General features: G+C 43.8%; 1 protein-coding gene across 9 annotated transcripts in view; it reads right to left on the reverse strand.

Annotated features, from left to right (window-relative positions):
- add3a (adducin 3 (gamma) a) overlaps positions 1-27,093 on the reverse strand; it is a 97,083-nt gene that overhangs the window by 38,714 nt on the left and 31,276 nt on the right. The window lies entirely within an intron of this gene.

Here is a 27,093-nt window from a genome sequence, read left to right on the forward strand (position 1 = left end):
CACACAGCACGGCCTTTTCAGTCACTTCGGCCCCTCAGATTCAATGATATCTGGCTCTGTGGGGAACTGAAGTGCCAGATGCCTTAAAAAAAAAGTCAGAGGAAACTGTTAAAGACAAGATTTTAAAATAAAAAAAAAATTACAGGTAAATGGCTGAAGGTCACGTCCCAGGTCAGAGGCCGGGGGAAGCCACATAACAGCTGAAAACAAAAACCCCATTATAAACCTGGCTTCTTTTCCCCCATCCGTGTTTCTGCATATATATTTGTTACGCCGTGACTACTGGCCAACTTACATTTTGCTTTTCTACTGTAGATTCCCACATGACCCCAAAACCACTCAAACGTTTTCATCGTTCTTCTTGCACTATATTTACCGAGACACAGTACAAATACATGGATGAAATGATGAAATGTCAGCTCTTCCTACAGTTTTGTCTGTTGCTCCATCACTTTACTCTTTGCTGGTCAGCAGGAAATTAACCACAAGTTTGACCGATAACTAAGGCGATATGACTATGTCACTGGCTACATAATTAATACCAATATTGTTAAGATAGTGTGAATGCAATGTATGCATGTATCCAACTGAAAAAAATCCCATCCCCTCCCTCCAAAGCCACTCCCACAAAACACATGAAGGCACACTGCCTGACGACTGCTGGAGAACGAGTCCACGAGACATCACTGTCATCATTGCGAACTCATTCACATGTAAGAAAACACAAAGCTGACACTTTCACAGCGAACGTAAACAGGGAAGGTGGCTATTGTTAGCACTCACAGCTGTCATGCTAGCATGTTACTTTGGGGGAATTTTGGCTGCAGTCTTGTGCTGTGAAGATCAAGATCAATATTCCTTTATTTGTCCCGCGAGGGGAAATTCCAGGAGGTAAACAGGTAAGTAGGCCATCCAATCAGTTCAAAGTGAGGCCCAGTGAAATGATTGGATGGGTTTATTACAGGCCTGCAACAGCGACAGATACCAGATTTTTTCTTTTTGTTTTCAGAGCATTTGATGATGAAATACAAGAAAAAATGCTTCTTAAACTCCTTTGAATAGTAGACTTTGAATGGTAAATCATTACCGAGCCGAACTGACATGTCAGACTGTGTTAAAGGTTGACTTTTGGATCGTGTTTCAAACTGACTGATAGGATGGAAATCAAGGCTTTGTGCTTCAGGGCGTACAGTGGGGACAGGGAAGTTCCTCCATCTGCTGATCCTCCAAAGCAGGAAATGAAATGAAGTTGCACAACCGCAAAACAAAAGCCCACAATCTGAACCCACCCAGAGGAGAAGAAGCTGAGCCGCAGATGACTGAACCACTGGAGTAAAAACAATTTACAAGTCACACATGCACAAGAAAAACAAATAATCCAGGCAGCCGGCAAGATGTCAACAACCTGTCAGCCGACGCGTGAGTGATGCTGTTTGGCTTTCACAGCATTACACTTCAGCCCGACTGTTATGCAAATGTACATGTTGATCTCTCACAAACACTACGTGACACTGACTCAGATTGTTCTAGATTCAGTAGTGAAGAGAGAGATTACACACACAGGTGTGATGGATGGCAGCGCTGAAGAGTCAACCACAGGTGCTTTTAATTCAAAATGCCTAATAATATGTGTGACATACATACTCTATTTCCCGGTTTAGCGTAGGACACAGAGCTGGTATGTGAATTAGCAACCGTCTCTCTCAGCAGGATTAATTTTGAACTTTGAACTGTCTTATCAAACACGTCACTATCTCTCCTTGGCAGGAAACTCTGTCATAAAATGTAGCTACTAATCTACGAGAGTAGATCTGCAGGTTTCAGTGCCAAAGCTTTTTGGCTGAGAGCTTTTGTGCATGTACACACAGACCGCCATCACCTGATAGCCGAGATGATAAAAAAACTTTTTGTTTAGGCTCCTGGAAGAGAAACTTTAACAACACTGTTACAACAGACGCCAAACCGAACCCTTCTGATGACAAGCACTGAAACTGAAAACCTGCCAACCTTTTTCAAGCTGACGAGCAAATTCTAGAGACTGACATGTTGAATTTATATGTTCTACTAACTATTCATTTTGTTTTGTTCATATGTTATATATTTATGTTCATTCTGCATCTTTTTGCATGTCCTTTCTTTGTTGTGAAGCTCTTTGAGCTGCATTTCTTGTATTAAAGGTGCAGTATGAATAAAGTTTATTATTATTATTTAAGTTTAAGTTTCTCTTTGTCAAACTGTCTCTCTTCTTGAGTCTAACATGTTCAAAAATACTATAATAATAACCTCATCAATAATAACCAATTTGATAATAACATCAGTCCACAAATAAAAAAGACTATTGAAGGTTTTATATTGTGATGCATGACTACATCGTCCAATACTGAGCTTATCTTTACAGCAGAGGAGGAAGATCGTATACCTAGTGATACTGGCTGACAGTGCTGACACACACACACACACACACACACACACACACACACACACACACACACACACACACACACACTGTGTGTGTTATGCATTCCACGGACACGGGAGGACTGGGTGCTGCTGGCTATGTAAAGCAGGCTGATTCCTCTAAACAGCATCACATGAATGTGGAGGAAACTAGCAGAGTGTTTGCTCGGGGGCTGAAGCTGGTTCGTACCAACAAAGAAGAGCTATCATCCCGCAGTCGCCCCATGACCGTCTCCTCTGGAAAACTCTCCTCTGTAGACAAGGAACAAAAACGAGCTCTGAGGAGTCACTTGAGCTGCTGGTCTAAGATATTATAGTATGAACAACACTTAGAGAAAATGTCCCTTTATGTATTAAGTAGCTTGGTAGAAGCAGTTAATTTCAAATTGAGAATCATCTTCTGCAGCGCTGTCTTAAAGAAAACCTTCTTGTAGTGCAATAAGGGATTTGTCTTGGTGGAGAAACACAAAGTAGAGCAGAAATACATAACTGATGGAGAGTCTGCAGGTTTTCTGTCCAATCAAATGCTGACAGAGCAGATATTTTCCATGCTTGCAAAAGGCTGAGCGATACTTCACTGTTGTTTACTTTCTTTCAATGCAGTCACTGTTGAGGAACCCTGTTACTCTAAGCTGTAAATGTTCTGCATAGAATACAACTCTGTTTGCAGTATTACTGACAGAAAATACATAGTTAGGTAGTAATTACTGCAATTGGTACAACATCAGGTTTTTCTCTACTGTCCAGCCCTGCACACAGTATTCTCATCCGCAGTGCAGTGAATATGCCAAGTACAGACTGGCATAGAGAGGAGACTGATGTCCCTCCACCACCACCACCACCACACCTCCTCCTGGATGTTGGTGCATCACTCAGCAGTTTGAGCCCAACTCTCCTCCACACACACACACACACACACACACACACACACACGCACTTACCCTAACCTCACTAACTCCCCTAACTCAAGTCCTCACCCTAAAATTTAACGATCTACATTATAAGGACCTGCATTTTGTCCCCACAAGTAAGGCAAGTCCCCACAGTGTGACTGTGTAAACAGATTTATGTCCCCACAATGTGACTTATACATGGGCGCGCACACACACACGCACACATCACCCCCAGCTGTCACTGCGAGGCCTGACTCAGGGAAACAGAGCTCTACACACACACACACACACACACACACACACACACACACAATACTGAATGCGGCCACTTTAAACAGACTCTAAACACAGGCCACAGTATAAAGACACGACACTGTAACACTGACACAGTACGTTTGGCCCCGGCTGCTGTCGTACTGTATATTTATTAAAGCCTGTAGTTAAACAACAAAAGCATTCCAATGACCAACCACTTCACTCCGCCCAGACTGTTGTCAACAACCACTCTGAAATACAACACACCACCTGAAATCATGAAACTTTTACACGAACTTCACTGCATCTTTGGTTTTCTACAACGGCGAGTGCAAGGAGGGCCAAAGCAAAGGGAACCCATCGCACTGGGACAGTCCCAGGACAGTGTCCAAGCAGCTATGTCTCACAGCAGGCTTGTCTCTTAACGATAGCTAATCACGACCCTGTGGACACCCATATTACTGTTATTGCTTTAAACTGACTCATGTGACACATTACAGACAAGGTTAGACCAAAGCCAGACAGTCCAATGCCTGCTTGATCCTCTGCCGTCTCCACGCGACTATTACCAAGTCTAATGATTAATGAGTCCTTTGCACACTGCGGCGCTCTAAGGCAATCCTTAATTTCAGTTGAAGTCACCCCCTCCTCGACCTCTGTGATAAGCCGTGGATACACACACAGCCGAGGAGGAGACCTGAGCGCGTGCTGGCCTAAATGCACGCCGGTCTCCATTTACTGCCATCGGCTTCCTGTCAGCGTTTCCCACCAAACGCCAAGCAGTAACAGGAGAGGAGTGAGGGGGCTCGTTCACTGACGCTAACCGTTCAGGAATGTACAAACACTTGAGCTCATGATTGGGACGACTGAGCTTTTTCCCAAGAACAGAGAAAATGGCCCGACTGGCGCTGGAGACCCCATGGTGGGACAATTGACAGATGTGGTTATGCTTAAGAAAATAAAACTGATTCGGTTAATGGTTGTGAGGCGACCCCCCAACATAAGAGAAGCACTTTTTCATGGAGCTTATTTTGACTACTTTCACTTCAAATGCCTTTTGCCGACATAACAGGGAGGTCAAGTCGATTCCTGGAGGACAGTTTAGAGTCACACGACGGCTTCTAAAATAACTCTTGGCAACAGCTTGTCACTTCACATTTATCATCATGTTTGCATCACCAGCCGACCTGCAGGAAAGACTGAGGACGAGCGGGCCGGCAGAGCAGACCGACTGTACATCTGCCATGGAGGATTTCAACTTCACTTCGAGGTTTTCACACGTTTCCCGACATTCACAATGAAACGGCACCGGGCTGGAAAAAAGTCAGCAGCATTATTCTTCGGAGGCAGTGCAATTTTGCAATTTAACAGCAGACACTGCGGGAAAACACACAACATCCACTGACATCCACTTAAACCCCGCAGGGCTGAAAAAAAAAAAGTCCCGTTCCCATTGCCTTGTGTACACACACAAACATGAACGCCCACACACACAGAAAACCTGTGTAGCTGTCACTCCTCTGTTTATCCGGCTCTTAACGGCCTGTCTAGTTTTACACTTGTATGGGAATGATCATAAGTAGCCTCTAATCCATGTTTGAGGGGTAAAGAGGCATTTAGAGAGCAGCTAATGTTTAACACACTAAGACGTGTTCAGATTCACTTCCTGGAGCGCTCACCAAGAACAATGCTGTCACTGTCTGAGCAGCTGTGCTACTGAGCGAGAAGAAGGAGGGCACACACACGTGCACGCACACACACACACACGCCATTACAGGGATGTAGTCAAGCGTGACCAGGGAAGTCTGCCTCTGTCTAAGGGTTCAGGTAGAGAGATAACAGACTTCTACAGAGACAAAAGCGAGCGAGCTAGGAAACCGTGTGTGTGTGTGTTTTTTGAGGAGTTACGCCGTTACTCCTTCATTTCCTCTGTCGAAGGAGATGAAACGAGGCCTGGAAGTGACAATGGGAGGACGCCGCCCAGTCGCCACCTCGGTCAAGTGTGCTATTCCAGGTCGAGTTGAACGAAATGCTCCCCAGTGACAGAGTGCTTGGGAAATACAGTGTTTCTCTGTAGGAAATTTATAGAATAAACAGGAACTTTTCTGTGCTCCCACGAGCTCATTTAGAACCCAAAGTTAACAATGACTCACCTCTGACAGCTCATAACTAAAACTAAGATAAGGACGGAAACAGCCAATGATAAGGACAAATTCATTTCTCCTCACTGTTTCTTGTTCTGGTCACACGCCGGCCATAGACAACACTCAGCATGTAACTTCACCCCATGTGACAGTACAAATGACGCTCCTCTTCGATTAATTTTCTTGTGGAAAAGCGGATCACGAAGCAGACTGAGACCAGCTTCTGTTTCTGTTTCTGAAAAGTGATGCTTTAGCAAAGGTTAGCTTCCAGTAAACAACGGTGTGTCACATTTCTATGCCTCAGCATATTTGGAAGAAAAGCAGGTGGGAGTTGCACTGAAACTAAAAGATTACGTATCTCTCGCAATATTTTAAGGCTTGAAAAATCTGAGGGATTTATGGTCTGTTGAGGAGGCCTGTTGTAAAGCACTGGGGTTAGGTTTCCAGGTGGGATCGTTCAGGTGTGCTCTGTTTCTCATGTGGAGTCTCGAAACCCATTCTACACAGACCCTGCCATACTGCCCTCACTCCCATAAAATGAACAGCATACCAGATAACCTCACACACACACAAATACACACACACGCACCTTTTCCACTCCCGGTTTACAAGAGAATGTCATACCCTCCTTGAGTCAACAGAACAGGAGGACAAACGTTGAAGATAATATCACAACTACAGCTTTCCAAATGTTCATAGGTTTTCATGCTGCCACTGTATTGAGCACTTCTGCCTCTTGATTGGCCTACGCTGATTACCCAACCAACCAACGAAGGTATCGAGTAGCAGCCATTCAGAGGTAGAGTAAGGTAGGTCATGCCTTTGCCATCCTATGAAAAAATAACTGCAGCACACTATTAAATGGTGCGCATTTGTAAGTGGGTATACGCAATGCCAACTAAAAAATAAGTGGGTATACGCCGTATACCTGTGTATACACTGCACCACGCCACTGTCACATCCCCATTGGCCAATTCCTCTGAATCAAAGCCGTGAAAGGGGGGGGGATCGCCCACTTTTATCTTTGCCACTGAACGGCACAGTGCACCCAGGATGAAAGGAGCCAATGACCTTAAAACCTGGAGAATGTGTGTGTGCATGCACGTCCCTGTGTGTCTGCATGTCCAAAATCTAAACTCAACCATCGGTATCCGCCAAAGCTGCTGAGCAGTGAGTAATAACTTTGTGACACTTGATTTCGTGTGTGTGTGTGTTTTTAATGGTTTGTAAAAGTCACATGAAGCCTGGAGCTCTTGTAAAAAGCTGAAACAAACGCAATTTTTATCATCATATCAATATTATGGAGTGTTTGCAATATGAATGTCTAACATGACATACTGACATTAGTTTACTACAAAACTGGCTACAGGTCGATTATTATTGTTACATTTAAGCTAAATAAAGTATTCTGATAATTGGACTTGCTCAGTAAAGTGATTCTGACACTGATGTTTGAACAATCTGGGACATTTTAAAACGGACTGCACAAACACACCCAAGTAAAAAGTAGGAATAAATGCGCACACGCACGCGCACACACACACACACACACACACACACACACACACACACACACACACACACTGCTGGCTGCTAATCACCCTGTAATTATAGCCGGTAATGACAGTTTAACAGGACCCCGTTGCTTTAGCCACACAAACAAAAACAATCCTTCGCCGGGTGTCGCAGCTGCTAACTGCTACCGTATGTCCAGACGCTGGCTTTACAGTCAGGCGGTCCGAGCTGCTCCATGGCTACACAACACAATACGCTTTTACAGGGGAGCTGCATGCTGAATTAGCTGCGGTGTGAATTACTTGACATTTTCTCAAAGCTCTTACTGGCATCAATGCTGGACTGAGAGAGATTCTTTGAACTTGTTTTTTAATTACGCCCTGATGGTTTCTCCAACCAAAAACACTTCAGAAAACTTTTCATGGTACCTGTTTAAGATTCACATCACAGTTTGTGCTCTGTAGGTCTGTGTGTCACTCAGCCTCAGCACGACTATCCAGGGACAAACATACTTAGCTGAGCCGCTTTGCTCACAGGCACAGCAGGATTCAGTGTTACAGAGACGTACAGCAGTATTTAGTAGCTCCAAATGACTTTTGTAATTGCTGGTCCGCCACTTGGCATCAGTTAGCGAGCCTGCGAGCACGAATCCCAACTTTCATGCCTGCATTACTCTGACACACTCTCAGAATACTGTATATGTAGCCAATGCTCTAAGCGAGAGGTTAGAAGACATCCGAAACCAAATGGAACTATAACTCCCAAAATGCTTTGCAGGATGTAAGTAGTAAGTGTAATCATTTTGCTCGGTAGTTCAGTCATACATGACTAATGTATTAGAAAAGTTAGGCTGTACCAAAACTGCAGTTTCTCTTTGGGTGTGAGCACAAAAGTTGTGCAGAGGAACCTTTCCTAACCTTTCCTTTTATTTACAAAGTCCCTGGAGATATCCCTTTCTATGCTGCAGCAGCTAATACAGATTCCCTGCAGTAGAGGACTGAAATATATTTCTGCCCTGGATTTCCAATGGATAGCTGAAGTTACTTTCTGGCAGTCTCAGGGGCAGAAGCTGCACCGAAAAGAACGGTGTGTCACTATCACAGACACAGTAGACATTTCATATTGGAGGGAAAAGTTTCATTCTGTATGTTTGGGAATAAATAAATGTGTGGGATGCACCAGTTAATACAAGGGAATTTGTCTTTGATGCTCCCAAACAGGCAAATGAAAATGAACAACTGCGGCTTGAAGACAGAGAGGTTGTGGCGCCCTAAAGCTTAGCAGTTCATTTCCAAGGCAAATGATCTCTGTGCCAATCCCTCCGCATCAATCTGAGCCCTGTCTGCACCAGGTGAGCAAACACTTTGCCTGAACTGACATGAGGGAACAGATAGACAAATTATCCATGCTGCACCGTATTAGCTTTGGGGGATTTCTTGAATGTTGTCTCTTGAGTTGATGCATGCTGGTTGTAATCCCTGACTTCCTGCAACAACCTTTCAGAGTGGACTGGTTTGAAAACTGAGTCAAATTTTTTTTTTATTCACTCAATTCCATCAACTCGAGCATGCACTGTGGCAGTGTTTGTGAATGTGCCTTCTATAACAGTGAATACAGCCTTTTTGTGGAAGACCACAGTCACATGGCGGATCAATAATAAGGCCTTTAATAACTGTGTACATTTACGCTTTGGGGGAAAATAGATCTTCCAGAAATCTTTGCGCAATGAAGCAGAACTTTTCCCCTCAGAGAGAGCGGCATTCTTTTCCACACGGAAAAGATTTCTTCCCACTGACTTGACTCTCAGCTATAACAAATGCACATCAAGAGTTGGGCTGTGTTCCACATTTTCACACTGCCCGAGATTAGCAGCTGAGGAACGTCAAGTGTTTGACCCCAGGTGATAAGGTGGGAGTGGGAGCGGTTCTGTAACAACATGAATCACTGAAATACGGCACATACAGTTTGGTGCAGAGCCCTAAAGTACGAGGGTTCATCGTCAGTTCATGAACTTTCATTTCTCTTTTCTAAAGAGTCGTCCTGATGCAGAACGCCATTCAAATAAAATCCAATTCCACAATTCTGAGCTATATGAAATCAAATTATCAAGCTATCATGCTCATCTGTGGTCCAGCAACAAGGCACAACACTGAGGGGGCGTCGGCTGGGGAGCTGTGTGTGTGTGTGTGTATGTGTGTGTGTGTGTGTGTGTGTGTGTGTGTGTGTGTGAGTGTTTGGGGACTATCCATTACACAATCCGAGGAAGCAGACGGATTTGATATGTCGGGGTCTGTGTCTGGATGAGGTCATTACGCATGAAGCAGAACTGCGGCCCCATCACACCAGCACAAACACACACACACATATACACACACAGTGGCATGAGCACACAAAGAGCCACACGCTTTTGAGTTTCTATGGCAACTCCAAACAAACAGTCCGTGCATTTGCTGACCCCACCCCAGCAGAAAAGAGGGAGAAACCGAGACAGCGAGGCAAAAACAGACATGAAGTTGGACAGAAAACGAGAGCGGGGATGAAGGCGAGGGACACGAAAAGAGATTCTGCAGCTGCATACGCTTCGCTTTGTGCATGCTCTATGTCTTATTCATAGCAGAGACTTTAAAAAAACACCACACGCATAGAAGAAACCCCGAACCATATGCACACATTTGCCGCTGCCCATAAAGATCCTAAACTGTGTTGAACCTTTGGTCAAAACTGGCATTTAAATTCCTAAAACCATCCTCACATTTGGTAACAACCTAAAACTAGAGTCTACTTTTTGGTCCCTTGGAAAGACTTGATTTCACAAGAAGACAGAGGAATGGTGAAATAACTTCATCCCACCAGTATCCCATGGGCCTCTTATGTTGCTCCACCACACAGGTTGGAGCCTGAGCACACAGTGACCACACAGACAACCAGCTCCCACAAAAGGCCTTTTCATTCACCTTCGAGCCCCAGAATCAGAAAAGGGAACAAACCAACAATAGACATGCAGCTTTGTATCAAAGTAAAGGCCGGTTATGGAGGCTTAGTGGCTTCCAAGGTCAATCAAGGTTGAAGACGCCCACTTCCACACATAAAAAGGATACTGGCATTTAGATGTTTTCTTGGTTGACGAAACCTCTGACCACTTGGACCTCTGACATTTCCCTCTGTGTTTTCTAAGGTCCATCCTGCGTGGATGAAAGCTGGGACTCTGCTGTTGCTGGTGAAAGGTCATGGGTTAGATTCCAGTGAAGCAGTAAGCACCTGTGGGCACCAGGCGTGGGAGATGCCAAAACTTAGATGTGTTTCACTGCTTCGTGGTTGTATGAATAAAGAACAAATGAACCAGGTTAGACAATGGGGTCATCATAAAACACAGTTTCTCCAGTTGAAATCCTACATTGTGATTGATCACTGCTGATTGTGCAGCCATACACCACCTTGAAGATATGCTTCTTTTAACCAATAAGCATTTTAAGCATTGTGTTATAATGTCTTCTTCCCACTCAGCTACAGTGTGTTCCTGCCATAACAGCTGCTACTTAGCTTGATGAGCTGTCTATGTCGAACCAGCCTGAAAGAGGCCTGCCAGCATCAATTCACTTATGGTTTTTAGCCTGTTGACAGTAAGAAATATATACAATATCACAAGCCATGTTAATTAACTTCTTCGCCCACATCTCTCCACTGTTGTTTTTTGATGTCCCTGCACTCTGACAGCCACTGTCATCTCCACCCAGATCATCAGTACCAGCTGCCTGTGCCAGGAGATGGTGGTGTGCGCGACACACTTGACAAGAAGAAGCTTTACCATCTCTGTGCAAAGAGGCTTGGAGCAGCAATGCCAGGAAGTCAGTCAAGTCAGCAGCCAACCACCATCAAAACGGACATTTAGTTGATTAATCAACAAAGCTGGGGCAAGCTTAAAGGTTTAGGGTAACAGTTTTCTGCAGAAAACAGGGACTGACAGCAGGGTTCAGCCCCAAAAGCTGCTCTCTGGGCAAGATTTTTTGGACTACAGCATGGACCCATGCGGACCTGTGGATCAAATGGGTGGTCTCCACAGGCTGGATGTTGGCCAGGGCGCTTTGATGAGTTCTTGCTTTATTTGAAAGGAAATCTCAGCATGTCTCTACCACAACAGGAAAGGAAAGAAGCAGAGTTCCTCTCAGTGAGTCACTGTCACTGTGCTGTGCTTTGACCCCTTCCATCACATCTGACCGTCCAACGACACGCTGTCAGAGCAGTGGGAAAAGAGCCTTCACTGTGTGTGTGTGTGTGTGTGTGTGTGTGTGTGTGTGTGTGTTAGCGAGTATGAACGAGATCCTCCATGTTTCCGGGCCTGTCAAGCTCGAGCCTTGGGGGTTGCGACACAAATCCATACAAAGCATCCATCATGGAAAGGAAAGTGGCCGCGACTGATGCTGATGACATCGAGGCATTTTGCTGCACGGGACCCCGGGGTCTTTCCTTGCCTCGTCAACAATTCATTCACTGAGTTTTGCTGTCATGAGAGTCCAGCACTCATGGTGGAAGATAAAAGAGTTTCAGCTCTGAGGAGGAAATAAGGAAACAGCTAGTGCTTGTAGTAGCTGTCCAAAGTACGAGTCTGTGTCTGCATTGAGAGGAACGATGGAACATGACATGTAAGTATCCAACATTTCTTTCATGGGAATAAATACCACACAAAATGGCACATTTTGCACAGTAGTGCTTAAATACTTCATCAATTATTTGATGAGTTGATCCACAGAAATGTATCAACATATCTTTGGACTGTTGGCCGGACAAAACAAGCAAAGTGAAGACATCTCTTTGAGCGTCTCTTTGGAAACTGTGGTGACAATATTCAACTGTTTTTCATTTTATACACAATGATTCCTTGAGAAAATAAATAATAAATGGCAGCTGTGACCTTAAAACAAACAGAAGGTTATTATCCCTTCATACGACATATGAAAAGCTTCCTGACACAAACCATTGTTTCACTGTTTGCTTCTGACTGCAAGTTTCAAGTCTGTGCTCAATGATGATGATGATGTGATGCGCACTGACTACATCTCGAGTTTACCTCTTCATCACTGCAGCAAAATGATTTTCAACCTGACCTCTGGCTTTGCAAATCTGTTTCCCACAGTCATCTTCATATAGCATCACATATTAGTTCTGTTTGAAGCCAAATCATTGTGCAGCGATGCTTTTGTGATGCCAGGCCCACAACATGGGGTCAGAGCTCTCGATATAGGAGGTCCTGGTGTCATTTAGGCACCATTTCCCCCCATTTGTGGTCTGCATAATTAATTCTATTCATCCTTTTCATCCCTGTCTCCTTATCGCTGTTATTTCATGGTTGTCTAAATGTGTAGCCTGCAGAATTTCAGTGCCTCTCTCCCTCTGTGACAGTCACACATACAAGAGTGTGTGTGTGAAGGAAGGACAAACTTCCTGTCAGGATGTGGGGTCCAGCAGGGGGACTGTGGCACTTAGCCAGAAGTCATAACTTTCTGCTGAAACCATGTGTGTCGTAGTGTGTGTTTGTGTGTGTGTGTGTGTGTGTGTGTGTGTGTGTGTGTCCTTGTGGTGCACGCATTCATGTGCAATTGTCCGTGTCTTGATTGCTCTGACCACTGAGCGAGCGTACTTCATATCGGAGGAGTCATTTCATCGACTGGAGGAAATTCTTCTCCGGCATCAAAGAGATTTCGGGCCCGTACCGCAGCAGAGCTTTCATTCATAAACTCCTGACCAGCGGAGCTCCACATGAACCTGAATAAGGCCAATTATCAGCATCTCTCTCACACCACAATCATAGTGGAAGGCTTCACGGATCTCTACAGATAATTAGACCACCAAGGAGGAGAGAAATACTCGAGAGCCTGGGCCTCAGAGATGCCCTTTCTTCCTCTCCGCCGGCCTCTCTCCTCTGTCTACTCTCTCCATTAATCTCCTTTGCCTTCTCTATCAGCATTCTCTCTTCCTTTCGCCACTGTTCATGTTCGTTTCTCCTCTCCGTCTTTCTGCCAGATGAAATGCATAGAAATCACAATCGCGCAATCTTTGATGTTCTGAAAAACAATTAAGCTTTAGTGGCCATGAAATGTGATGTTGAGGAAAGTGCTGAAGGAAGAAGAAAAAAGTAGAGAACTATTTGCATCATGACACATCAGAGACTTAAGTGTCACTATGGCTGTTGGGAAAACTGGAGTCTTTTCACCATCACATGAGATCTCAGGAGGATTCATATGATGTTTTCATTTCTGTAGTATCTGTACTTTTAGGCCTTAAGAGCACAGACAAAGTGGCAGGAAGACAAATGGCCACAACCAACTAGTATCATTTTATATACACCTTGGCACAATTCAGCACAAACGTAAAAATGACCTCATATTCATGACCAATCGTACGGATGAGGATGACTGTTTCTGTGTATGTTTGTACGAGTACATCCAGCTGTTTCCTCACACAGCCCTCACATTCCCACTTCCACACCAGTGCACACACAACTACCATCCTTCCCAGTCAGGAAGAGCTTAAAGGATATCCAGAGAAGCAGCTTATCATCATGTCAACTCATTGTTCCTGACAATCAGTGTGCTATATGACTCACAGTTGCCACAGAGACCGAGGCCTCGTGATGCAATCAGGAAGGAAAACTTTTTTGTGACAATCACCACAGCTGAGTGCTAGAGTACATTTTCTGTAAAACTGAGGCGAAATCTAGAGCTTCAAGAAAATTCTTACTGTTTTGAAGAGACTTTGTTTTTACAGCTAAATGCAGTTTTCCTGTAGAACATCTCGTGGTGATTAAAAAAATTTATTATTTGAATTTAGGGAATCTCAGCCGATCAAACTCAACTACGATTGCAGCCGTTTGCATCTGTCTTACCTCCACCACAGCTCCCATTTCTCTCCCCAGATTTGAACTGTCAGGCTCCAGTAACCATGGTGAAAAGCAATAAAACCCAAATCCAGGTTTAGAAACATCCTTTCACAACTTAGGGTGATGTCACAGACCGCATTATTCTCTGTGGAGTGAGCCCTTCAAGAAATAAACACTAGGTCTTTGGTAAGCAGCTCGAAGCTTAGCACCATATTTTTCCCAGCAATATGGCATTTTTTTTCATTTTCAAAATGAAGGAACAGTACAGCCCTGAACGTGCAGAAAGCTTGAACACATCAATAGTGCTTACTCATGGTATTCACCTGGTTTGTTTTGTCTCAAACGCTGCCTTTCTCTTTTATCTATGTGGTATGTTGACAGCAGGATCTTTAGATTTTCCACAGCTGACTTGCAGCGTGCCACTCCTGCCATCACACGAGTCACTGTCAACTTGAGACAGACAGGGAACATACCAAAGGATCTAGTGACAGATACCTTAAAGCTACTGTAGACGGTGAGACCTTTGAAAAGACAGAACAAGAGCAAAGCAGGCAAAGGAAGGATTACACAACGGATGGCAGATCAAAAAGCACGAGGGATTATTTCTTCAACCTTCGAGCATCGATGTCTGATCATTTTCCCGCCAGGATGAAGATCACTCAGACGTTAATTCAACAACACCTCCTGCAGGCTAATGGTTCAAAGCAACTAGAGCATGTCACTTTGCATCAGCGTCAACTCAGCTCACTTATCTGAGAATTTAATAGTTAAAGATAAATCAGGAGTCATTTTGTATGACAAAAGCCTTTTATTGAGGCAAAGTTGTTAAAGGCCAACATTCAGAAGTTAAACCATGAACACCTGCTAGACTGCACAGTGGATGACAATGAATTCACCAGCAGAACGAGCTTACTCCACCAATGATACAAGTAAACTGTTCACAGGATCAGACATTTTATGTGTCTTCAAATATAAAGTATGAAAGAGGTTTGTCCCCATTAGTACTAATCACCACATTCATCACAAAATGGCCAGTGGGAGCCGAACACATCGTCATCTAAGCAATCACGTCTTTAAAGTGACTCACTCAAGGGCAACAGTAAAAACAGAGTCAACCACTTCCTGTGGTTTAAAGCCTCAGTATGCTTCCAAACAGACATGGGAATATGACGTGTTTTTCAGCCACGCCTAAAAACACAACGTTTATATCATCTGAAAAGTCTCACTTGAAGGCAGCATAAACACTCTACCATCATAGTTTCTTCCTGGCTGGATCCCTCTGCCTCCCAAACTGGGCACCGTCTTCTTTGATTAGGTAAGTTTTAACATAAATCAAGGGAAAACTTTGATGGGAGTGATAAACATTACAAGTCTGACTGATGCTCTGTTTGACTGATTGATGATTACAATTAGTGACTTCAGCATGTGGGTATGATGTTGCCAACAATTTGGGTAAAGCTGATCTTTGGCATAAATGCCCAAGATGAACTTGGCATTTGTCTTCAAGTAATAACCTCAATTTACAATATTCCACAGTCATTTCTAAACATAAAAGATTGAGTCCGACCCAAGGTACTGGTGTCATGTCAGTTATGCATAAAAGCCACATAATGATTTAAATTGGCTGATACTTGATACTTGGGTATATGTCAAAGGCCACAGCTTTCTGGGACAGAACATTTCGGCGGGAGGGAGATGCAGGTTCTCGAGTTATGTTTCAATTAGCCACCGATTTGTCGGCGAGACAGGTAAATTCTGGGATCACCCCCAGGGTCCACATAGCAGTGTCAGTTTCAATTAGCATGATCAGACACAGGGAAATAGAGAAGGAGAAAGGAAACTCAGAAAAAACGAAAGATGGAGATGGAGAGGGACCTCACTGAAGCCCTGTAGCTGAAATCTCCATCTCCTGGCCCACGATGAGGGGAGTATCAGCAACAAGAAAAATTGCTTTCATACATTTTTCAGCTGTGCAAGTCGATGCCGCAACTATGCACCAAGAAATTCCACAACTCCCTTCTTTCTCTCTCTGCCTCTTCATCCTCCTAGACTGAGTGCACCATCCTCATCCCTCATTCCCTGTGGTGTCCTGACAATCTTTTCATCCATTATCATGGGTTAGTAGATAAAAAAAATGAAGGAAAGATGAATGGATGGGAGGCTGCTCAACACTGCAGCTGGCCTCACTGTGGGTTTTTCCTACGATCAAGCTACTGTCAGAGCAGATGGTGAACAGAATATCGACAAGAAAAAGGAGAGTACTGAAGTTCTTTGAAGTCGTGGCTTCACTCAGTTTGCAAGGTGCCTGATAGAACAGGCAGACTGGTCATTTCTGTTTTGTCTCCCACACATTCTCACACATACACAGAAGTATATTATAGTATCAGTAACACTCTGCACCAATATCCCTTTCAAGTCCTCCCCTCTGTTTAACCAATCAGAAAAAACACCCACCATCACAGCAGGCCATTTTGGATCTGGTGTATAAAGACGAGCATGAAGCGATCTTTCCACATATAAAATGAAGGCAGGGAAGATTTATGGCTAGTTGGTGGGCGATGTAAAGCATGACTGTGTACTGCATATGGAGGAACTAACTCATCACAGAAAATGAAACACCATCCGAGGTCTCTTATTAACAGCCGACAGTGCTGGATGGCTTTAACAGACGACAGTGGTGCGTAATGAGAAGCCTGAGATGTGCAAGGGGTAACGAACTGACGGTCTAATTAGCTCTTTTTGTTAGTATTAAAACACCTGATGTCCCGCCCTATTCAAACAAGTGAGACACACAAGGACAAAAAACCTTTCATGTGAAACAACCAAACCTGGTGTAACTTTGGCAAACCTCTGTGTGTTCATGTCTGAGCCCATCCCTCAAACTAAAAGGTTGATGGAGAAAACAAGTTTTCAGGGTCTTTAAAGGACAACTTGTTTTGTTACAAGCTCTAAATCAATAATTTCACCTCATTGCTGAATGAAAAAGCTACAAAGCAATATGGAGTAAGTCACTTCTTATCCACCTTATTCCTGGTGCCATGATACACTCTGTGAATTATAGCCGCGACCACCAGTTATTCCTTTCACTGAAGCAGCCTCTGCCTTTTCTTTGATATTTTTTTCGGGGAAATGATGTGGGGAACACCCCGCCACACTTTAAACTGGAAAATGTGCAGTATAATTCATGCAAAGTATTGTGGGGCCAGGAATAGCAACTATTTTTTCCATCCAAAGCTGGAAGAACCCCGCACTTTACGTGACAATTGGACAAAATGTGGCCTTTATATCTCTTTGAGTCCTTCTCGTCCTCCATTCTTCTCTCACGCCTCCAGCCCGTCTGTGCATCCATCCGTCTCTAATCCTCTTCCTGTACGGCTCACTGAAACCTCAACGTTCATTTGTGCGACTCTTTATTTGACATCCAGTAGAGGGTGTCTGCCTCTTCCCCTCCATTCATCCCTAAATTTTCCCTTCTTTCAACCACTTCTGCTCTAACTCCACCGGTCTATCCTCCGCCTTCCTCACTCCTCCCCTCTCGCCTTATCTGTCTTTCATCTCCTTCCTCCTCAATCAGGTACTCCCTCTCTCTTACACTCTGTCCATGGTCCGTCCTGCTGAGAGAAGGACAGTGCAGAGTCCTGGCAGCTCTCCACCCTCCCTGCCTAGGCGGAAAAATAAACAAGCATCCACATGTTCCCAAGGAATTTTAATGACTTCCATAACTCTGGCTTCTTTACCTGCCAAACCCCAGGCAGCATAAGGGAAACAGTGGACTCTGGACGAGCCAGCTTAGCGGCACTGATGACGAGCTTTGTGAGCCTGAGCCAAGTAGTATCCTTTGAAGAGCTGAGCAGCTTTAAAAGAGGCCAGAGGTTATTCAAGTGAGAAACCATATAGACACATCTATGGACTAAAAAGCGTAAAATAAAGCTTACAACTAAACAACATTAATCTAAACATGCTGACCAGTGCAGCCTCACAGCAGGGAACAACTGCAGTGACCCATGATATTGTGGTCCTACTAGGTAGCAGGGCCAAACCATGTCCGTCTCTGTCCTTAGCTGAGCTCTGCCATTGCACTTAAGTGACTGGCACAACATTTGTGGTCAGGTAGGAAACTACAGAGAAAGTGGCATTTAAAAAAGTCCTCCGTACGCTCAACTTGTGGTACGTCTGTCGGTCCTATGGAGGGAAGCCTCTGTGGTTTGGAGTCTTGCCTCACTCCCAAATTGCTTCTTTGAGCTATTTTCTGATCCACACTTCTTTCCCGAGGCTACGATTAGAGATGTAATTGCTGTAAAAGATATTGATAAAGGGTTTTGTTTGCTTGAAACATGCAAGTTTCTATGGCATGTTGTCTGACCACGTTCTAAGGAGAAGGTGTTGATGGCTGATCAGAAGGTCCATTCTTGAAGGTGGGGCGAAAATCCTTCCACCATAGCCTTCCTCTGGATGCACCCTCTGCCTGTCCAATCTCTCGCCAACAATTCTGTGTTTTTTGGGTGTCTTTATATTTTCTATGAAATTAATCATCTCAATGGGATATGGGAGCACATCTTCAGTCAGTCTCTTCTTGAAGGCATTATGGCGTTGCATTCAGGTGTACTCACGATTATATCCGCTTGACATGGACATACTTGGTGGGCTGTTGGTGTCCCACCCTCCGATTCTGATGCAAGAAAAGGGGTTTCAGAGGCTGTTACAAGACCGAACAAGAACTGTGTTTCAAACATAGGATACTGAGCCCACTACATAATCCAAACAGTTGCTTAGAGTTTGACATGCTGCAGGTATCACGACGGTATGAAAATCTGGCAAAAGAGACTCTTTCCCAGTGTGGGATGGTGTCTGTTGTGTGTGAGTGTACATGATTGTTCATGACCATATGTTTGAGGCTCACTGTCAGGTGGTAAAACCCTTGTTGGGAGTGTATTTTAATGGGGCCATGACCCACAGACTGTCAGGTCAAACTCTAGTGACCTGACATGAGAGTGAATGAGGGGTTGGAGATCTCAAGGGCCAGGGCAGGGCAATAAATCTGTGGAATTACTCTTGTCACCGTAAATGTTGAGAGCTATTTAAGAAATAGAGAAACAAAAGAAGAACAAGGATCAGTCGAGGTGTGTTCAAACCACCACTGAGAAGGTTTTTAGATCAATACTAAAGTCATCAAAACAGTATTATGTAGTAACCAAAAAAAAACTGTAAACAAAGCAAAATACGTTTCATATTTCATATTCTTCAAAGTAGCCGCCTTTTGCTTTGATGACAGTTTTGTACAGATTTGTTGGTCCATCGTGTCCATTAATATCAGTCTTTAACTTTGTGAATCTTGGTTCACTGCACTGACTTATTTAACATAAGGGCTACATTACATCTGTGCATTTTTCTCCTGCCTGGCCTTCTCTTCACCTTCATTAGCAGGACATTATGAAATCAGACAATGTGTTTTATTACAGATGTGTCAGCGGTGGGGAACACCCAGCCCACTGGCAGGATCACTGTTTAGATTTCTGATCTCCTCAGTTATGTTTTTCTTTCCATCTCAACCCCAGACCAGCTGCAGAGGAAATGACAATATGAGGGGGAAAACAACAGAGATTAATAACATCTCCTCCCACCTACTCACGCTCCTCACTCAATTGCCCATTTCTCCCTCCATGTATGCCAATCTGGTCTGTTTCTGTAGATGTGGCTTGTTTGACCTCCCGCCCCACTCCTCAATCTGCACTTCTACTCGTTTCATCTGCAGGGTTGCGACCCTTGACTCATGAAATTGATACGTCACTCTGTCTTGCACAAACTCAGGAGGCTCACACACTTGCAGATTTAGTTTCTCCCCTCCTTTCCCTCTTTAAACCCTGTTCTCTCTCACGCGTGAGGAATCTGGGCTGTGTTCCCCAACTTCAAGTCCACGATGATTAGCAGGCCTTGGGGAGTGGAGCCACAGAACTCCCTCAAACTTCTGATGTCAGAGCTTTATGGCTCAACACAATCAAGTGATTTATATCTGTGTATTTGAGCAGTAAAACATCTTCGCTCTTTTCTATTCCCCTGACAGTTTACGTATTTCTTCCATCTATTTCCATCACTTTATCCATTTACAAAGGTTCAGACCACCACACAGAGTTAAGACGTATCAAAATAGTGTATTTTACAGTAAACCTGTTAAGGCAGATCATGATGAGCATGTATGACAGTACAAACTAGTCATCCTCTCGCTCTAATCCAGTTTGTGTGACAAATGTTGGAGTCAAAAGGAAAGTAAGGTAATTCTCACACTGAGGCTTTCACAGAAACATAAGGCTGCAGCTGAAACATGGATGATCTATGTGAAATTTGCACTTTGAGTGACAGTTGATTTGGATTTGATTCCCTCAGAAGTGACTTAATCCATTCCTTAAGCTAAACCCAGACAGTCAACAATGGGGGCTGTCCAGTGAAATATCATGCCTACACATAGCACAAATAAACTCATCAAAAGAACATTTCAAAGTCCATACAGTCATTCTTCTTTTTCTTCTTACAACCACAAAACTTCCCGAGCTTATACTTTAACCCTCTAGAGTCAGTTGACATGCTTTAGTTAACCCTATAATACAATGCAATACAGCCTGCTCAGGCTAAAATGTAGCGGTGAATTCCCAATTTCCCCTCATGGTATCTTGTACAGAGTCTCTATGCCAATGCTACTGACCCACAGCAAAACACCTGCTTGCACTTGGTGATTTGGGGGAGACTCTAATTATTAACTGTGACTGTGGTAAACAGTCTCTGCTTTAGTAACTAGGTTTGGTTAAATCCAAACATCAACCCACAGCTGGTTCCAGCTCTGAGATCTTCAGCTTCACTCTGATTCAATTCCCTTGATGGGAGGTGTGGGACATCAAACTGGGGTCCCCTCTCACTGGGCTCTACTCAAATATCCACTTCTGGATGAGAGAAACCCCATCCTGACTTCATAAATGACTTCCAGGTTTTGGTTCAGAAGGAGGGAGGGAAGGAGGAAAGAAATGATACAAAGAAAAAAAAACAAAGGAGGAGAAAGAGATTTGAGGGGAAATTGGGAGGCTGTGTGCCCAGCCTCCTCACCATCAGAGTCAACCTTTGCCAGGACAGAAAAGCTTCCCACTGAATGATGATGTCATTGTTTTTGCACTTTAATAAACAAGGTCCTAGATGGCTTTACAGAGTATCCCGGGGATGTACTGTGGATGTACTTTAGTCCGTTCACATGTGTTTGTGCTGGTTGGTTGGTATGACTCCTAGTTCTGTAAGAACTGACCAAGCCAGCAGACGTAAAGCAACACCTTCCCTCCTGTGTGCTCCACTGCTCCTTTTACAATCGCTCAACCTGCCACGCATCACATTAGAGCTGCAAATCCCCACAGACAAATGTCACATCTGGAACAATCTGACGATTAATCAAAAGAAGTTCTCCCTTTTCTTTGAAATCCTCACTTTCCTCTCAGAGCTCAAAGCACAGGCTTCCCCTCGTCTTTCTTTCTTCCTTACACAGTAGAATTTAGGGTTTCAAAAGTCTCTACTATTGAAGGCTTTATCCCAGGGAATTGAGAAATTAGCACTTACTACCTTGCGTTTGTTAGCAATTATAGTGAAAGTTAATGGTGCATTAAACATAACAATAAAAAAAACCTCATAAAACAACTTTCAAACTGTTCCTTACCTTTTTTCTGTACTTACCACAGCTACCGAAAACCAAGAATGGCTTCAGTTTGATGCCAAGTGGTGGTTTCTTGCCTCAGCATTCTGAACCAAAGCTGACAAAAGGCTAGGCTGATGCTGGGTTTACACAAACAAGAACCCCTGAAATTCCTCCCTTCAAACAGCTGAACTGGTGTAAGACACATGATAGTCCCTGTGACTCAGCATTAGTCTGCCAAGACAAGCTGGGAAGCTGTCCTTGACAAAAGGGAGACTGAACACAAACTGCACTTATAAGCCGCAAACAATGTGTTATATCTGCAGATAAAATGTTCTTCATGCATCTCAGAACAAAGCTGAAGTACACCTCTAGGTCTTATGACCAAGCACATCAAATGAGTGAGCAGTAAAGGAGTGTGCAGCTTAGTAAGACATGAGCACAAAAGGAAGGTAAGCATCAGGGAAAGTTGGTCATAACTTAAGAGGAGAAACGTCCTGTTGCATCGTGTCCTGAAGGCCTGAGTCATGTGGTGTTTCTGGGAAATATTAACCAATATTTCATCTGGTGGAAACTTTTACTCATGATGTCTTGCAATATTCAGTAACTAATTGTCATAGTAACGTTCATGAGGTCAGAAACAACATTAACTGTTTATTTAGCACCTATGGTAAGCATATTAGGTGCATATGGATTCTCTCTTCTTTCTGTAGAGATGAGCGTGATCCAATTTTAGCACCACGAGAGAAACATGTTGGCAGGTCCTGCCACTGGGTGAAGACAGGTTCAGCAAAGCTTTCCCATGAACTGTGACCTGGCCAGGGCAGTCTATATAAAGTGTTGGGAGAAGTTCAAAATGTAATTGGTTTCACCCTACAAGCCTCAACTCAGTGTGGTCAAGGCCGACTGGGAGCCCGGGGTTACAAGGGTCGAACCACTGCTGGGCAAAGAGAAGAGCAAGACAGTGCCAGACATTTAGCCAGTGATCTGATATGACTGTCCAGAGGAGCATATAATGAACATAGTAAGAACAGTTTCTCTCTCACTGCTCTCACAGACATGAATCCAACATTAACTGCAGTGAAAGATCTGGTCCTCAGTAAATCAAACAACAGTTCAACCTCACAGCATCAATCCCTGTTTTTTTTGAGGAGTTTTCAGGAGTCTGATTGAGGTTCATGACATGGTTCAATCATCTGCAGGAGAGGACAACAATGAGTGAGTGAACCTATGTCAACAAACCACCAGATATGAATATGAGTCTGGAGGAAATTGAAGATCACTTAGCCTTGTCCGTGGGAAAATCAAACTTTAGAAGAGCTCACTGTTTACTAAATAAAATGACCTAGACTGTAGAGATGGCATGTTCTTGCTTTGCTTTCTGCAAAGAAACCTGATCACAGTGAGTCTGGGCCCCTGCGTGTGCACCTGCATTAAAGCTGAAATGTGTGTAGTCCTTTGTCGGGGCTCAGATCTAGGCCCCTCAATGGGACCCAGCCCAAATACATTTGGTTTAACTTAGAGCTGGACAGCAGAGTTCAATCAGACCCGAATCACAATCATCAAACAGAACCGAACCAACAACAAAAAAAAAAGGTTCCATGAGCCAGAATCTGACAGCAACGATTTCTTCGCTTGGCGGGCCAACAGGTGACACTCCACAGACCTTATTGAGTGTGCAGTTCCACACAAATTATGAAGCACTCATTTAAAACACACAAATATATAGTTTACACACACACACACACACACACACACACACACACACACACAAACACACTGTGGTTGGGGATGACTTTCTTGAAAACTAAATTAAATGCAGCAGACTCGGACAGCTGGAAACCATGCTGTATGACATAATTGCAGGCAGGCTAGCCAAGCTATTTAACACACACACACACACACACACACACACACACACACACACACACACACACACACACATTACATAAACCAGTGATTTACAACACAAGTTAGAAAGAAGAGTAACACCCATTTCTTGGACGATAAGACAACCCCTTCCCCTCTCTTTGTAAAACACACACTCACTCACTCACACACACATCATCCGTCCTAAAGTGGAAACATAAGGAGAGGTGCTCGGGTCACTGGGGTTGATTGGGACAATACTTCACCTCCTCAGACTCAGCGTGGGGGAAAGGTAACCTCTTTTGGCTGCTTTTAAAATGTTATTGAACTACATGCACACGATTGCAGTGCAATAAGTCACATGTAACAGAGAAATATCTGTCTTAATTTGCCACAAAGATATATCTCAAAAACCTTGACCCGAGAGCAGACATTCCTCGGGAGAGGAAATCAAGGCCAGCGTGACTGCAAATCATTCGGCCTGAAGCAGCAATATTTTCTTGAAGGGCCGCGCACACACAGTCTTTCCTGAAACAATGTGGAAACCCTGGAGAACGGCCTACAGATGAAGACCAAACAAAGCCTGTTGCAAGGGTCCTATTTTATTACTTCTCTGCAAAAGAACTCTGGACAAATATTTGATGAGATGTTTCAGGATTCATTAGAGGACCGAGGCCATCACCATGACAGCGAGTGCCATGGAGGCAGGATGTATACGCAGATTATACATCTGCTCTGCAGTGAGAGCTGAATTCCACAGCAGACTATACTGCAGTATGTTAAAATCTCTGCAAAGCAAGACTATTAGCAACTGAAACTGCACTTCAAATGACCGTGCACATTTTGTTTCTTTATCAAGAGGCTTGAGGCTTTTGGAGGGCGACATGGATAAAAACTGCACATGTGAGTTTGCACGTCAACATCCAATTCCAAAACATCTTATCACAATTAGTGAGCAATCTTTTTATGTCATTTAGGACAAGATCCAAAACATTTCAAAGTGAAACTAATCTACAAATCAAATGTTTCCCCTACAGTTTTATGAAAAGGTTTGGGAACCCAGATCAAAATGTCTGTTACTGTGAAGAGTTAAGTGAGTAAGAGATGAACTGATCTCCAAAAGTCCCAAAGTTTAATATGAAACATCCTCATCAACATTTTAAGCAAAATAAGTGTATTTTGTTTGGCACAATTTTAGAGTGGAAAAAGGAAAACACCGTGTGAAAGTTTAGGCACCCCAAGAGATTTGAGCTCTCATAACTTGTACTAAGATCTCTGAATCTCCGTCTCCTTTATCAGCTTGTCATGGCTGTGGCTTGATCACAGTCATCGTTAGGAGAGGCAAATTTCAAAGCTTCATAAATACTCTGACTCCTCAAACCATGTCCCAACAATCAGCAGCCATGGGCTCCTCTAAGCACCTGCCTAAGAAATGGTAGTTAACAGAAATGGTGGAGGTCGAGTCGAGGGCTGGAAGATCAGGAAAACCCTCAGGGATAACTGCTTGTTGGATTGCTTAAAAGGCAAATCAAACCCCCCGTTTGACTGCAGAAGACCTTCATGAAGATTCAGCAGTCTGAGATGGTGCTGCACTGTTCCACTGTGCAGTGACACCTGCACAAATATGACCTTCATGAAAGAGTCGTCAGAAGAAAACCTTCCTGCTTCCTCACCACAAAATTCAACATCAGAAGTTATCAAAGGAACATCTAAACAAGTCTGATGCATTTTGGAATCAAGTCCTGTGGACTGATGAAGCTGAACATTTTGGCTGCAATAAGCAAAAGTATGTTTGGAGAAAAAGGGTGCAGAATTTCATGAACAGAACATCCCCCCAACTGCCAAGCAGGGGGGTGGATCGATCCGGCTTTGGGCTTGTGTTGCAGCCAGCAGCAGGGGAACATTTCACTGGTTGAGAGAAGAATGGATTCAATTAAATACCAGCAATTTTGCTTCAGGCTTTTTTCCATTTTTGATATTTTAAAACTGCAAAACATGGAAATAAAGAAAGGAATCACACTTGAAATATTAAAGAAATGTGTCAACTTTATACTGTCTGGAAATCAGAACATCTTTTACTTGCCAAACTTTTGCATGCCACTGCATCATCTTCTATATTACTGTAGCACTATGCCATCCTATCCTGTTATTACACTGCTGTAATCAGTAACATTGTCCGACAACCTCAAGCTTAAAGCAATGTGCTCCATGGTGACAACAACACGAACACCAGAGGAGGAAGCGTGTGTGCAACATGCGAGGAGCTCACTGCCGTCAGGAGGCAGCGGCGTGGACGCAGGTGTCAGTGTCGCTGATGTGAATCCATCAGCTTTCATTATTTCAGCACTGACAAGACGAACTTGACAGCAAGTCAGACTTCATTTGCCAGCGGCTGGGAAAATATTTCAGTCTGTGCCTGTGCTTGCACTTTGTAGTGTTTGATCTATGTGGACATGACACTGACATTTTGAAGCTTTGTTATCTTATCACAGTTCAGCACACTGGTTTATTTTATTGCACTGCAGAACCTCAAAAATAACTGCAGCACAAACAATCAGCTTGGATCTAAATCTTCGTACTTCGCCATCAAACCCAGCATACAATTTCAGGTCGCTGTCAGATAAAATGCTCAGCAGAGGGGAAAAAAATTTGCAGCAAAACTGAAAATCCAAGAGGACTGAGCTGAAATGGCGTACAACCTCGAGGCCTGGAATGCATATCGTCAGTCACGCAAAACACCTCAAGCAATATAGAAAATTGAATAGACTGAAGCAACTGAAGACAGCAAATTCAGTCCTGGCAAACAAATAACAACGTGAGCAAAGAGCAAGCGAACCACAGACTTTCCCATCAGTCAGTCAGTTATCCAGCCATGAAAGGGGGCCTTTCATAGGAACACCCAGAAAACAACAGCCAGAAATAGAAACGAGCAGCTCCTAACGGCTCTTATCTCTGCTCAGTCAATAGTAAGCAGACACCTATGAAGTAAAGCACTTGACTGTATCACTCCGCCTCTCCCTCGGGGGGTGAGGAGCGAGGTAGGAGCCACGAGACAGGAGCAAATATTAGAAGTCGTGAACTTTAAAGACAAATTTCAAACAAGTAAAAGACTAAATCCAGAAAAATCTCCTCTTTTCTCAATGCAGAAAACTCAGGGCCCTCTATAAAGCACAAGCCCATGTGCCTACCCCCCGCCGCTAAGCATGCTGACACTTGAGAGGGCGGCACCTCATCTCAGGCCCATTCACAGCTCCCGGCTCTATTCTTCTCCATAGTAAAAAGAACCCATCTGAAAGGAGGGAAGAGGGCCTCTGCTTTTTCATTTAGCGCGAAGCAATCAAAGCAGAAAGTCCTCTATTCTCCTCCCAGCTCCCAAGTTTCTCCTGTAGCCTGAATCTGTGTGCATGCGACACACATAAAAAT

The sequence above is a fragment of the Chaetodon auriga genome, chromosome 4, assembly GCF_051107435.1.
Source record: "Chaetodon auriga isolate fChaAug3 chromosome 4, fChaAug3.hap1, whole genome shotgun sequence".
Lineage (NCBI taxonomy): Eukaryota > Metazoa > Chordata > Actinopteri > Chaetodontiformes > Chaetodontidae > Chaetodon > Chaetodon auriga.